The sequence below is a fragment of the Miscanthus floridulus genome, chromosome 13 (assembly GCF_019320115.1).
Source record: "Miscanthus floridulus cultivar M001 chromosome 13, ASM1932011v1, whole genome shotgun sequence".
NCBI classification, from domain to species: Eukaryota; Viridiplantae; Streptophyta; class Magnoliopsida; order Poales; family Poaceae; genus Miscanthus; species Miscanthus floridulus.
In genome coordinates, this window is record NC_089592.1 from 81,171,839 (window position 1) to 81,182,262 (window position 10,424).

The window sequence follows — 10,424 nt, forward strand, 5'->3', positions numbered from 1 at the left end:
ATGGCGGCAGGCGAGCTCGCTGGAGCTGGAAAAGATGGCGGCGATGGGGGGACAGTTAGAGGGAGGCTGTCGTGGACGCTAGGGTTCGTCGCATCTTTTCTCAAAGATCTGCTCGTTCTAAGGCCATAATCCTTATCAAGAGAGAGATTGCGGACAACAAAGAGGTCAAGAGGAAAGGGAAGGGGGAGGATATAAAACAGGGGTGAGAGGCAACGCTCGTAGCTGGTTTTCAGTCGCCATCGTGGCGACTCACATCGTTGAGACGAAAGACATGGCGATTTATAGGAGGGTGTGGTAGGTGGGTTTGGCTGGTGGAGAGAGGCTGAAGATAGGCAAAGGGAGCGGGGGAGGGGGGGGAGGGGTTAGGAACATGATTGGTTTATTACTCTTCATTAGGGGAATGTGAAAGGGTCACCTCAAGAGAGTAGGAGAAAGGAACTCATATGTGCGTAGATGAGCAAAATAGCTAATTTAGCCCCTTGACTTTGCTTGTCGATTCAATTTTGCCACTCGGTCTTAGATTATTCAATCTAGTCCTCTGTTCTTATCCTTGGGTTCAATTTTGTCCCAGGTCCCATGTGGCAAGACACGTTGGCATGCCTAGTTCGCAATAAGCAGAGTCATCATTAACTTTTTTCCCATCACTTATTTTAGGACAAAATTGGCATATCCTCTACCTTTTCGTTTGATCACTAGAGAGTGCACTAAACAGGGAAGTTGCAGCCCATGAGTGTAGCCGGGCCACTAGGCCACCTTATCAAAAACGCCCTCACAATCTCGTCAGCACGGCGCGCCATGATTTCTTGCTCGTTTTTTGCGTCCCTAATCGTGATTGTGGGCAGGGGAAGGGGAAGGGGAACTGGATTTGGCCGCCACCAGCTCGCGCGCTGATGATCGAGTTCGTTGTCACGGTCACTGGGCGTCCCGGCCTTGTGTTGGCGGCAACATATCAGGTGCAAACCAACTAACCTATGCAAACTTGGAAACTACCAATCAGGATCACTAGATGCTGATCCAATGGATAGGGTGAGGGGGCTTAAGCGCAAAAAAAAGACCGGCGGGTGGGGGGCTTAAGCGTAAAAAAATCCCACCTCTCACCACATCCATTAAATCAACATCTAGTGGTCCTGATTGATAGTTTCAAGTTTATATAGGTTGGTTGGTTTGGTAGCTGCCCTGCCAGTGTGGTATGGATTTGGGAGGCGCTACTGCTGCCTGCTGGCTTGCCGGCGAGGCTAGAGCGAGATTGTGCTGCTGGGTGGGAATGTGATTTCCGCGCTAGCTGCCATTGCCGGGTAAGGCGAAAGAAAGCTGATTGCTGCTCGTTTGATCCAGCACAGGATGAGAACGAAACAGCCAGATAACTAAAAGCAAGTCCACCAAGTCTCATAACGTCCAACACGTCAGCAACTTCTCTTAGCTGGATGGAAGATAGATCTGAGCTTGTGGCTCAATCCGGCGATCAGCTCGGCACGTGGATAGAGAGTAAATGAGAAAATATGTTAGAACAGGTGATGAGCTAATAAGTTGTTGTATAAATTAGTCTCTAAAAGGGTCTACAGCTTTCTTAGAGATAAGCACTTAACTTCCTCTAACTCCACTTCTTCCCGGTCGCGACCATCGTTCACAACACTAATCTAAGCAAGCAACAGGGCCAAATCAGCAGCAGCTTCAAACAGTGACGGAAGCTAAAGCAATTTAGAGGAGAGCGCACTTGGCTTGTGGGATGCATAGACATGTATTTAGGTAAATAAATATATGGTGCAATTATAGCTAAAATCACTGTTTTTTACTTTTTAAGGGAGGGTGCATTTGCACCCCTTAGCTATAACACAGCTTCGCCCCTGGCTTCAATTTGCTGCTGATAGCAATAGATAGATTATTTACAACGCCTAGTGTCCTACACTACATCAGAACATATAGTCACTGTTGGGGCATCAATATTGGTTGTGTGCAAAGCCGGCAGCAACTACTAATCACTGTCGGGTGGTAAGACCGGGTGGTAAGACGAGGATCTAAAATTGGCAAGAAGCTAACCACCCAGTAGTGATGACACATATCACTACCGGGTAAGACCACCACTCGATAGTGATATATCATAGTTGGTTCAAGCTACGAGTCGTCAGTGATAGCTAAGATTAACTATCGACTCGTGCTACGACCCGACAATAATATATCTGTGGTGGATCAAGCCACTATTCGGCAGTGACATTTTGCATACACTACTGGTTTTTGTTCTAGTCCATCAGTATTCTTTCCGGCCATAATGTTAATCCGACCTACCACTATTGCTTCTGGTTATAAAAGTGGCATCCTGACGCCTCCACGGCCAACGATGAGGTCCCCCTACCGCCTGATTTAGTATGCAAGATACCTCATCATAATGTTTCTACCACTTATAGTATCCACATATATGGTCTCTTTTATGGGAGAGTCCTCCACATACATATTTCATTGTGCGTAGTCAAGATGATGCACACGGGAGGTACTAGAAGAATGTTTACGAAGATGGAGAGCCACGCTGAAGGTTGGGTGTTGTTAGAAATATAATGCTACTTGGCGCCCCATTTGGTTCCTGTACTGTGTTGAGCCAGAGGCACAGAGTTGCTCACCACGGCTCCAACGGCTATTGGTCTGTGTTGAGATAGCGGTAGCCAATTGCTCATCACAGGGTCCAAAACTCTTATGCACCCCGATTGGGTCTCTCCACCCCCTCATGCATGCTCTTGCTTCTTCGATACCTCACTCGGGTGCTAGAAGAATGTTTTTGTGAGGTGGTTGTATTGTAATGTGTTTGTACACTTAATTGTAACATTGACCTAGTTGGCAAAATATCGTACGTTTGTAGTCTTTGTACTGTGTTTGTAGACTTCAAATAATTTTTCTGTTTTCTATAGTTTAAATTAATTTTTGTGTGTCTAGCATCGCTACCGGTTTACAAATTACACGAGAGTGTTTCATATTTTTTAGAATTATTTTGAATAATTTTAGCTACAAACATGAACGGATGCACAATATGTAACATAATATTTAGAGCCTTGGTACAATGTAGACAATCTCAAATAGCACTAAACAAACTAGACCTACAATGTACTTTAAGAGGATAAGGATTTTGCCTCCAATTCCAACTAAAAGAGAGAAATTCTTCGCCAGTTGTTCATCGATAGACTTCTTCTAATTCACCTCTTAATGCATATTAGGTGCACTCTCATCAGCCTCCTCAGCCAATTTTTTTAGCGGCTGAACTAGTACCATCCCACTAAAAATTAAGAACACCGAATCATGAACTTCGAATCAAAATCATCACAAAAAAATGTCTAGAAATTATTAAAAACATGGCCAACAAGACCTAACCTTGCGATCCGAAAACTTGTAGAAGATGCGGCTATAGTTGGGACCTTCCTTCTTCACCCTGACAATAAAATAGTGTGTTGCTTACACTTGTTGCACGTAATGAGAGGGAGCTCCGACCTCAGTCTACGAACTTCATGCGAGGCCGTGGACCTGGACGGGGGCGCCATCTATACGGCCAGGACACCTTCCTTTTCGGCAAAACTAGTTGCAACAACAGAGACAAGGATGTGATATTGGGGATGACTGAGCCAGGCACTGGTCAAACCAAGTACACATTAGACAAATAAAGGCTTGAACCATATATCACTGTCGGGTCAAAATATCACATGATAGTGATCTAAGCGCGTCACTGCCAGTTGAGTTACTCACCTCGCAGTGATATTACTGCCAAGTCAAGTTTTGAACCGATAGTGATATTGGCACAACATTGTCGGGTTAAGACAAGAACTAGCAGTGATGTTCTTTTCCTATATATTGGAAATTTTGTTCCCTATCCTTCGGTCTGTCTCCCTAGAACCAATTCATCTCCCTCACACAGCCATCTGCATCTGCACTAACTGCAGGAGCCCTAAGAGCGCCGTCAGCGACTCTGACCCCGACCCCAACACTGTTGGCCATTACCCACACGCCTCCCTCATCCCCATACCTGTGTGGTTGCTTGAGAGAGGCAAGGAGGTAAAAGAGACTTCGACTTTTGTGGTCACTTCGACAATAAGGATATGGAACCTCGGGATAAATCATTGTATCATGCATGCTTGTTGTTGTTGTGATTGCTCGAAATTACTTATTCTTTGTTGTCTCTTTCTCCTCAAGCTTATGCTTAGAGTTTGGCCCCGATCTATCAATTGGAGGTGTTCCAAGGCCAAGGAAGTGGTTCAACATCTTCATCTATCTAGTAAGAAGTGGGGTAAAAAGCAGATTCAAACTTGAAGTTCATTTGACCTCTGATTGCACAAATTTCATAGACGTCAAAGCTTTTGACCAGGTTACGTCGAAACTTCTGATAGGTACTAATCCATTGTTTATAAGTTTGTGTTTAAGAATTTTTAGATACGCCTATTCACCTCCCTCTAGGCATTGTAGATCCTTTTAAGTTTGTGGTGGCTATTCCTCTTCTCTTCTATCAAAGCATGTGTCGCAGTTGATTATTCGGATCTCTCGAAAACCTCAATCAAATTGTGTATCAATCGTCAACCTCTCCATTGCCTCACATCTTTCATGTTCTCCTTATAGTGGAATCCATAATCTCAATCCAATATGTATTTTGTATCCACACAATTTATTTTGGGCTAATCGAAGCCTTTTAAATCCAGAGTTGGCTGATAGAATGTTAAGAATGATTTGTATTTAGTGTTGTACATCCTTTGAATACTCGCTACCTCTAGAAAATGTATAGCTAAAATGACAATATAAACCTTAATTGGTAGTCGTTGAGCTCTTCCTGTTACAATTATTTAGTGAGTGCCTTACATGCGTCTCGAAGAGCTTCGGGGCCATCCTTGTTTCGTTGACATTTACATTTGGACAGAGAAACATATAGTTCTTAGAAATTAGTATTGCTGCGATGTCTCCTAAAATGTAAGGGCACATGCCTCTTTTCTAATTTCAAAAAGGAATGTTGCCTAACCCTCCACCCTCTTACATAAAGATCTGTGCCCAGGAGCAATATTGTTAGTGATTGGCCATTGTATTCATTGTTTAATAAAATGTGTCATCATCCTTGTGTAGTAAAGATGAGGAGGCTGGATCCATATATATGTGAAACATCATAGCATATGCCATACTTTAAGCACCATCTATGAACTACTTCGATTGCCCATTGAACGCTCTTTGGAGACTCTTCTTTAGATTTGTAGCACATGCCATACTTTAAGCACCATCTATGAACTATTTCGATTGCCCTTTGAATGCTCTTTGGAGATTCTTCTTTAGATTTGTAGAATTGTTGGTCTTTGGAGACTCTTCTTTAGATTTGTTGGTCTATAACCGAACATGAGAGATGTGGAAGTGGAGAGAGAGCAAATGAGGGCCATAGGTCCTCTCCACCTTCCCCCTCCCCCTCTTTTTATAAGGGATTTGGGATCAGAGTTTTTCATTCTTTCCCCTGGTGTGACTTGTATTTACAAAAAAAATCTCTAGGGGCTACAAATGAGCCCTAAGCATTCTCAAACAAAGCCCCCAGGCTTTGAAATTGGCCCTAAACACTCTACTAGGGCAAGTATCATCTGCCTGACCCCAAACAAGATTCATCCTTAGATTTATCTAAACATATTTTTGCCCTGTTGCTCACATCCATCTCTTGGATAATGTTCATAAGTTAGCATATGAAAAAAAGATCCATAACCGATCAATATATCTACAAGATGAATCTATACTCCATATATATAGGAAAATGCACAAAAATTAAGAGCAACTTTTTTGCCAAAAAATCATTGGTTCAAATTAAAAGGAATTAAATTAATGGTTTGAGTACTTCTTGGGGGTAAATAAGGTAAGTTATGCCCGTTGAAATAAACTGATTATGGTGATACTATAATGAGGTTAGGGCTCCCAATTAAGGATTAGGGTTTGGGTTGGAGGCCCACCAGAGTCCAGTAGGGCCATGGTGGCAACAACAAGGCGGCCAGGGTGCTACCAGCAATGGTGGCCAATGATAACAAGTGGGAAGGGTCAAAATGGGGTGACCATGGCGATTAGGCGATGATGGAAAGCTAGTGTTGGATTATGGGTGGCTGCCAAGCCAAGAGGATTACTGAGGAAGAAAAACACATGGTTAGAGATAAAAGGTGCATGTCATACATTGATTGCTCATACAACTTCAAATCTTGTTACACTCTTTTGTATTGTGTTTCCTACAAGAACTTTTCGAAGGAGAAAATACCTAGTGAAAAGAACATATAAAGTTTGCACTTTGATGAAAAAGAAAATTTTCCAATAGAGTCATGGAATCATTAGACTGCATGTTTACCTTTTCTGGTTATAACTCCTATTTTTTTATGATGAAGCTTGGTTAGAGCCAATGAGGTTATCAAATCCCGCATGTTGCCTCCTTCGCGTTGATTGAAGTTGTGTCCTGCATCTACCTTGTCCAATGTTTCAAATATTCTCAATGATGTTGGTAAAATTCATGTGGATGGTGGCTTGGTTGAATTTGTATGGATATATACCAGCATAGGATGGTCTTGAGCGGTTGCTTAATCATTTCATCAGTTTTAGTAGGGATGATCTCATCATGGTGGAGCAGGTGCACATCCATAATTATCTTCAAATATTTCAAATTACTTAGAATACAAGACCTAACATGCCATATGCTACAACAACATAATCTATTATACATTACTAGGATGGAGTGCCAATGTTGTATTACTTTGTTTTTTATCATTTATAATGGTTGTTGTCTCACTTTGCACTCTTGATTTCCCTAATAAATATAAATATGATAAGATTATTGTGGCTCATATTTTATTATCTTATAGTTCCCATGTAATATTTGGTGTTATAGCTGCAAAAAGAGGCTTCTGTGTTATTACTCGACCCAAAAGTAGCAAAATAATTCATTGAGTTGTATAAGCTACTAATATCCTGAGTCTTAGATTGTGAGATAGTTTTCACTATGGAAACAGATCAAGTTATGAAATTTAGTATCACCTGTTCCAAATAAAATTAGATATAATACTTAGGGCACTTCGCAGCCACTTTTGTACCACACAAAATCAATTTTCTTTCAGCCAATTCCCTTAGTGCCATTGGAAATTTTACCTCTTCTCTCACTGCCATCAAAAATTTTGAACTTCCCTCTCAGCCATCAGAATACTTTACACTTCCCTCATTGCCATTTCCATCAACATCCGTTAAGTTTATTGTTAAGTTGATTTGAAAATGACCATTTTGTCCCTCACCCCTGTAGCGGCGGTGGAGTGGCTAGGCCCACGGGCGTCGTTCAGCCTCAACGACACAGGAGGATGAGGGGGAAGGGAGGCACTGACTTCGAGTTACTGCTCGGCGGATGTGCCGTCGCATGCTCCATGCTCCCCACTGATGACCTCTTCTCTAGGGGCAAGCTGGTCCCGCTCCGTATCCCGACGCCCACAGATGAGATGGGTGCGCTCGGGGTGGTGGAGGTCGAGGTCGAGGTGACTGCACAGTCGATGCTGCTGCCGAAACAGGAGGAGCCCCTGGTGCCGGCGCAGCAATAGTCGGAGACGCCGTGGGTGGAGGGAGAGGCGGCGGCGGCGAAGGACGCCATGGAGCCTAAGATCCCCGCGAGGTGGTGCCAGGATCTCCTGTGTCTACGAAAGCAGCAAGCGGCAGCGTCGAAGGCCCACGGTGGAGCCGAGGCCGCTACGCTGGTTCCTCCGCCGGGCCCGAAGCCACCCGAGCCGGAGCCGGCGCTGAGCTTGCCGCTGCTCCATGAGCCCGGCCTTGAGGACACCTCGGCACCGCCGATGCACGCCTCTGCACCGCCAGCGCATGCCTCCGTGCCGCCGGGCCAGATCCACTGCCGGCTGCCCCAGCCACATTCGTAGAGCGTGTTTGGCACAGCTAGAGGGGCTCCGGCTCATGCACTATAGGTGTACTGTAGCGAGGAGCCGGAGAAGCTCCAAATCGTGGCTCCACCGGCTTCTCCTCTTCTCAGTTCATTTTTACCTCGAAATCCGAAACGGCTCCATGCTACAGTGTCGCTGCAGTGCTTTTGAGGAGCCGGAGCCCCTGGGAGCCATGCCAAACACGGCCGTAGTCTGTCTTTAGACATTGAAGGGTGGGCCCATGGTGTCATTGGAAGAGGGCAAGGGAGGTCATTTTGTAGTTGTTGAAAAAATGTAATTCCTGTGGGTCGCACTAGTCAGCGAAAGAAACTTAAGAGATATTGATAGAAATGGTAATGAGGGAAGTGTGAATTATTCCGATGGTAGTGAGGGAAGTTCAAAAATTTTGATGGCAGTGAGAGAAGAGGTAAAATTTCTAATGGCAGGGAATTAGCTCATTTTCTTTTGTTCATAGGCATATGAAGGCGAATAGCATGAATAATCCCATCACTACAAAAATCATTTTCTTTTCTTTATTCATTTGACACAAGCTTATCTAGTTAAATATTTAGGATTCAAACAATAAATTAATAATGACCTTGGTCATCAACAATAACATATCCCTTTTAAGTACACAAGTAAACCATCATAGGGGAAGAATCTAGCTCCAGCTATTGTTTACTTATAAATGAAGAGCTACTCAATAATGATGATTTTGTAGGGTTCTCCCATCGCATTAGGGTATGTTTGGAACAAATGAATATAAAACAGAGGAAAGGAAGAAAACGCAGAAATGAGATGTAGGAGCTGTGAGAAAATAGAGGAAGGGAAAATAAGTGTCACTATGAGATGTAGAAAATTATAACAATATTTATATCTCTAAATATATTTACTATGAAAATATATTCAATGATTCACCTAATGATACTAGTAATTATATACCATAAATACTATTATTTGCTTATATATATTTGGTCAAAGCCATGGAAGACTCCGGCTTGGAACATTGGAGACCCCGGTGATATTCTGTGCTGGCTTCGCCTTATATAAATAAAATTGTAAAAACGAGGTGTTCCGTGTTCGGTAAGCTCTACTATGTTTGTTTGGTGGTGTTGTGTTTGATTAATAAGGTACTCCACTACGTAAATTGGAGCGATTGAAACTAGCCGTGGCTGTTTGGATTTGCAACCTTCCAAGGCAACCATGGCTCTATGTTTCCCGTTCTGCTTGCGGAGGAGTCCATTTCCGCGGTCACCGGCCCTTGTTTGGCAGTTGCCTTGCCGGTGTGGATTTGGGAGGCGCTACTGCTACGCTTGCCGCCAAACCTTGCCCCGCCATTGCCGGGCAAGGCGAAAGAAAGCTAGTTGCTGCTTTGCTTGATCTAGCACAGACAACTCCACTTGTTCCCAGTTGCTTCCATCGATCGTTCACAACACTTTCCATTTGTAGTAAGGAGGCGTTTCTAAAGTGTAGTCGTTGTCCCATTAAACGTTTGACACATGGTATTAAATATAGATTAATTACGAAATTAATTATATAGTTTGTAACTAATTTACAAGACTAATTATGAAATTAATTACATAGTTTGTGACTAATTTACTAGACGAATCTTTTAAATCTAATTAGTCTATGATTTGACAATGTGGCGCTACGGTAAACATGTCCTAATGACGGATTAATTAGGCTTAAAAAATCCGTCTCGTGGAATACCGACGGATTATATAATTTATTTTTTTATTAATATCGAACACACCATGCAACATCCTTCCGACACATCTCCTAAATTTTAGTCACGGAATCTAAACACCTCCTAAGTACTCCCTCCGTCCACGTATAGTAGGCGTAACCGATTTTTTCCTGTGTCCACGAAAACAGGGCGCTCGCCTCTTCGCTGCGCGTGCGCTGCTCAATGCATTTATCGCTGGCAGCCCAACTCCTCGGACAGCTCGTGTTCCGTTAGACTATCCGTTACTCTCTCACGACGGGAGCTGAGTACTACTCCTTGCTTCCTTGCTTGCATCTCTTCCATCTCTCGGTGATGGCAAAGGACAAGCCCGAGAAGGCTCTCGAGTGCAGGTGAGGCAGCAAGTTGTGCGCGGCCGATGCATGCAACGGCAAGCGCAGCTAGAGCTCCGCCGTGCTCGAGCATTTCGTATTCGTGCCATCAGCGAGCTGCAGCTGGCGAAGGCAGAGCTCGGCCGTGCGCGAGCGCTCCGTGAAGCCGTTGCGATCATGAGCCAAAGTGAAGCTGCCGATGTCGATCATGTTGCCAACTCTGACAGCGTTCGGTACGTTCCCGACTCACTGGGCAGCGACACGTGCGTCCCGGCCACCTCGACATCAGCTTCGTCGCCGGCGTCAGTTCCTCCTTGGTCCACGACGTCTGCTTCTTCAGCTTGGTCCAAGACGTCCACATCTTCAGCTTGGTCCACAACGTCAGCTTCTTCAGCTCTAGCTTCACTCTCTACATCAGCTGCGTCACCGTCGTCTTCATCGTCGTCATCGCCGTCACCGTCCGCTGTGTCATCATCAGCTTTGAGTAGA